Genomic DNA, 5,392 nt, shown 5'->3' with positions numbered 1-5,392 from the left:
GGCGCAGCGGAGCCCGGGGGTGCACGGAGCGCTGCAGGGTGCCGCAGGGTGCCCGGGGGTGCGGGGGAGCCCAGGGGTGTCCCGGCTCTGCGGTGTGCTTGGGGAGGTGCAGGGAGCTTGGGGGTGCGGGGATACCCTGGGGGGGTGTGCGGAGTGCTGTGGGCTGCTGCAGGATGCAGGGGTGACCCGGGTGTGCACGGGTGCACAGGGATGCCCGGGGGGTGCACGGGGGAGCCGGGAGCTGCTGCAGGGATGCTCTAGGTGTGCAGGGGTGCACTGGGAGCCCAGGGGTGCCCGGGATGCCCTGGGGGCTGCCGGGGGCATGGGGGTGCCGGGGCACGCCAGGGGCAGCCAGCGTGCGCCGCGGCTCCGCTGCATGGGCACGGGGGCTGGCTGGGGGGGCTCTGCTCCCGGCTGTGCTGAGCCACRGAAGACTCTGGGAACGGTGTATATGTGCGTGCGCGGTGCAGGCGCTGCTCTTCCCGCCGCCTTGCTCTCCTCCGCACGGAAAGGGTGCGGGAATGAGGGCTTTGCATGGCAACGGTTGAGGGATGACTTAAAGCGGAGCCGTGGGCAGCYGTTCCCCGGTGCTGCCGCGCTGCGTAAGGCAGCGTTGCACAGACGCCTCGAATCGTGCTGCAGAGCGAGAAACGGCTGCTCGGGGCCGCCGCGGGCGCCGGGACCCTCGGATGCTGCCGGCAGGGCCGGGCACCGCGACGCGCTGCGCTCCCGCTCCCTGCGCCCTTCCTCTCCGCGGGCCCAGCTTTGCTCTTGCGTTTGCTTTCGCTTGCGGGCTGCTCCGCTCTGCGCTAGGGCAGGTAAGCGAGGGACGAGGCGCATTTCCGTAGCAGCCCCTTGCCCGGAGCGATGGCACGAGGGCTGCTGTCTGGATCTGCTGGCCGTGGGGCTTTTCTCTGCCTCTCGGGCACCGGCCTGGAAGCCTGGGAAGTGGAGGGGGGTGGGTGCCGGAGAGGGGGGTCGCTCTGTTGCTGGTTAAACTAGGAATTTGGGCTTATCGCGCTCTCTTAGTGCCTGCAGTCCTGCGCGGTGCCTGTTTACGGGCTTCCCGGTGCAGACCGGTGCAGAGCACCCAGCTCCCGCGTGCCCGGGGCTGGCGGCATTTCCAGCCCGGAGCGCCACTGGCAGCGACGTGCCGGGAGGATGTTCCCGGGGGCAYCCGGGGCTGGGGCAAGGTGGAAGAAGCTCTGTGGGGACGGTGCCGGGAGGCAGCAGGTGCCGGGCGMGCCGTGGGAAAGCGCCCGTGCTGCTCCGGCGGCCTCTCCGCGGGGCCCCGATGCAGCTCCCGAGGAGCCGGGGGCGACCCCGGCGCTGTTGGCAGTGGGAAGGACGCGTCCCCGCTCCGGGGGAGCTGCGGGGCCTGGGATTGCCGAGGGCGCTCGGCTGGCGCTGGGCTCGCCTGCACGGACCCGCTCGCCAGCGGACAGCACCGTGCCTCGAAAAGGGGCACGGCGCCCCAAACCGGGCCCCCGTCGGGGCCCGGCCCGCGAGCCTCCGGGGCGGCCCGAGCTGCAGCTCACGGCCCCTCCGGGCGCTTGCCCCAGGAGATCGCTTCCGCAAAGCCAGGCGGCCGGCGGAGACCTCCGGCAACGTCCCCCTGCCCCGAGGCTCCGGCCGCCCTCGGACCCGCGCGAGCGCGGCGGCGCCGGGAGCGAGCGCTGCCGCGGGGCCGGAGGCGCCCGGGGCCCTTCGCCGCAGCTCCCGTAACAGCAAAACCCTCGCGAGCAGCTAAGAGGCTTGAGCGCGGGCAGGGACCAAAGTCTGCTTTTCAGCTCCCAAATCCGGCCCGCCGATCCCTGCGGCATCCCCGGAGCCGCGGCCTCGGGGGCGGCAGGGGAAGGGTCTCTGATACAAGTGTTATTTTCTACTATCCAAAATCATTCGTGCACCGGCTGCCCCGTAGCGGCGGCTGGGGCGGTGGGTCCGTGAGCGGCCCCGTGCCGGGGGTCCCTCCCCGCTCTCCCGCGGCGAGGGCGGGGGGCCGAGCGCGGCCCCGCGGCAGCCCGGCGTGGGCGAAAGCGCCGGGCCGGCAGCGCCAACGCGGGCAGAGCGGCTTCGGCGGCGCGTGCTTCACCAGCGCCTTCAAGGGCTGCGCCGCGCTGCAGCGAAGACGAAGCTCCCGGACGTGCCGGGCTGGAGCAGGGCACCCGGTGCCCGGGATGCCGGGCGCTCGGATTCGCCCCCGTGCCGGGGAGCCGGGGCGAGCCCCACCGTGCCCCCACCGCGGCCGGCCCCCTCCGGCTCCGAGGCTGCCTGTCCCCGTCGGCACCTTCCCACGCGCCGTCGCAAGCGGGTGCGTCCCGCCGGGTGCCCGACACCCGTCCCGGCGGGTCGCGCGTGCGCTCCAGGTGCGCGGGGGGCTGCGAGCGCCCGGCTCTGCGGGGAGCCGGGGGTGCGGCGCCCCGGCCTGGCTCTCCGGCAGCCGGACGCGAGGTGCTGGTGCTGCTGCCCGCTGCGCCGCCCAGGAGTGCGCGGTGAGGTCGCGTCTCCCRTGGAGGAACGCCTCGTCCGGGAAAGGGGGCACCTTTCCGAGGAAAGCCTTTCGCGAGCGCTTGCGCGGGGGGGACCTGCCCGGGGGACCCCGGGGTGCAGCGCCCGCGGCGCCTCTCCCAGCGCCGTCGAGGGCTGCCTGAGCCCCTACCGCCGGCGCGCCGCTTCGGCCACCCGCGCAGCGCGGAGAGCTTCGGCTGCGGCTGCTAAAGCGCGTGGGGCACCGTGGGGCCGGAGCGCCCGCGGGGCTGGGGCCGGCGCTCCCCCCCGCTCCGTCCCGCCCCGGCTCCAGGCTCCACCAGGACCGGGCGAGCTTCGTCCACAACCTGCGCGCCCAGCCGGGGAGCGTGCATGTCCCGGACACGGCGGCGGAGTGGCTGGAGGAGAGCGTCRGCCCCTACCCGGACGCGCTGCGGGACCCGCTCAGGGACCGCCGGCCCGAACGCCCAGCCCAGGCGCCGTCGGGGCTCCCTGGGGGTCCTGCAACGTGCGGAGCGCAGCAGGACCCGCCGGACCCTGCTGCCCTGGGGGGCTGGGGGGTCCCRAGCGTTGGGGACGGGAGGGTGCAACGCCGCTACGTGGGCTGGTCCCCCCGGGTGGGATGGGTGCTGTCCGGGCCGGGCGTCCAGCGTCGGGGGGGGTGGTGCTGGTGGTGGTGCTGGTGGTGCTGGTTGGCTTGCCAAGCTGTTCTGCTCTGTGCGTGGCTCGGTCGGTTTGCGCTGCGCGTGGAGCTCCCCTGCCACCCGCTTCCACAATAAAGGGTTTTCTTAGAGGCGGCTGGCGATGGAGCGGCGACCGCGGAGCACCGGCCCGCTCCCCCGGAGGAGGGCTGTTGCAAATATTTTGAGGGAAGTTGCTGTGCGTTTGTGGGTGCTGGTGGGTGGCCCCTGCGGCGCTGGTGGTGCCTCGGGCTGCTGCAGACGAGGGGTTTTTCAGGTGCGCTGCTTCTTCCTCAGTCCTCTCCCGTGCAATGCAGTTTGCTCCTAGCTGGCCTGTGGCCCTCGTGGGGCTGGCGTGCTTCTTGCTGCACATTTTTCTGCACTTTTCAACCCGCCTGGAGCTGGCGAGAGCCCCAGAGGGAGCCGCAGCAGCGCYGGGAGGGTTGGAGCTCGCGGCCGCAAGCGCCTGGCTCGGCTAGGGAAGAGGGCCGGGAGCAGCAGGAGAAGCTGCAGGCCACCGAGGGCCTTCGGTTGGGTGGTGCATGGATGGTGTTGGGTGGGGACAGACGCGAGGGAAGCCCTGGGCACCTGGGACACGCGGAACCGCGGCTGCGAGCCCCAGCCCCCCGCGCTGCGGCCCCCGCTGAGACCTGCGGCGAATGCGGCCCACCGTGCAGCCGCGGGATTAGAGGGCAGATTAGACGGCGTTTCGCACTGGCAACCCAAATATCCTGGATTGGAAAGTGGGGGTGGGGGAGAGGAGAAAGACCCCGCTGTGCCCGGGGGGGTCAGTCCTGAGCCAGGAGGGGGCTGGCGCGGCACAGGGAGGCCTTGAGCTGCAGCCCAGGGGATGCGGGGAGGCCCAGGCAGGGGCCCGGGGTGGGCAGGAGGCAGCTGGCAGGGATCAGATTCATGCTTATCTGGAGGGGGCTTTGTCACCCTCCGTATTTTCCTCTGCTCCACTCACTAACCAGACTCTGCAGCTGGACTGCTCCAGGGCACTGCAATCCCTGATGTATTGCAGCTGCACTGCTCCAGGGCACCGCAACCCCTGATGTATTGCAGCTGCACTGCTCCAGGACACTGCAACCACTGATGTATCGCAGCTGCACTGCTCCAGGGCACTGCAATCCCTGATGCATTGCAGCTGCACTGCTCTAGTGCACTCCATCCCTGATATATTGCAGCTGCACTGCTCTAGTGCACTGCAACCCCTGATGCATCGCAGCTGCACTGCTCCAGGGCACCGCAGCCCCTGATGCATTGCAGCTGGACTGCTCCAGGGCACCGCAGCCCCTGATGCATCGCAGCTGCACTGCTCCAGGGCACTGCAATCCCTGATGCACCGCAGGTGGCCTCCCCCAGTGCCGTGTGAGCACCAACATGCTGCAGCCGGACTGCCCCGCTGCCCTGCAGTGAGCAGTGCCTGCGACAGCTAGCTGCGATACTCGCCCTTYGGAGCAGTGGGCCGCAGGGGTCATTTGCTTACTGGGGACCTCAGCAAGGCTTTTAGGCAGCAGCTTATCTAGGACAGCAGAAGTTTGGGTGCAGTTTTGTGCAGGTGATGTATTTACTCTGCATTTCCCAGGCATCATGAGCACGTTAACACCTTGTGCACTGCTGGCCCCATTTCCCAGCTCGTTCTTCAGCATCCTCTTCATCCTCAGTATGGCCGGGCATACTCCGCTCTTTCAACGTCTCAGTCATTTAAACTATAAAAAAATGCAAGAGGACGAATGTCACTGGCCATTGTGTCTACAAAAGTGGAAGGTGAGGCAGTAGTAAAGGCTTTATCTAAAGAAACCAAGAAACGGCTCCAGCCTGGTTCCTGTTGGTAGCCAGCAAAGGCTGACGGCTGGCGACGGCAGAGGCCGGGGGATCAGGGGCTGCGAAGGGTGCGCTGAGCCGGGCTGTGGGCACGGCGACACTGGGCTCTCCTGCCGGCTCGGGGCTCCGCGCCAGCGCTGCCCCCCAGCCCCTCTGCTCCTCTCGCCCCGGAGGATCTGCCCCCCACCCCGGGGGTCTCCACCCAGGGCCGTGGCTGTGCTCTGCCCCAGAGTGAGGGTCCGGCCTGGCAGCAGGGCCCGGGCGAGCTGTGCTGGGGGGGGGACACGGGCGGTGGGTGACACCCCGCAGGGCCAGGCTGCCCTGGGGCTGGCGACGCCCCTGCCCGGGGATGGGGGCACCGAGACTCGCTGCGCCCCGGCTGTGCGGGGGGCTGCAGG

The sequence above is a fragment of the Rhea americana genome, unplaced genomic scaffold (genome assembly GCF_003343005.1).
Source record: "Rhea americana isolate MKP2758 unplaced genomic scaffold, rheAme1 scaffold_370, whole genome shotgun sequence".
Classification (NCBI taxonomy): domain Eukaryota; kingdom Metazoa; phylum Chordata; class Aves; order Rheiformes; family Rheidae; genus Rhea; species Rhea americana.
Note: the sequence above shows the minus strand (reverse complement) of the source record.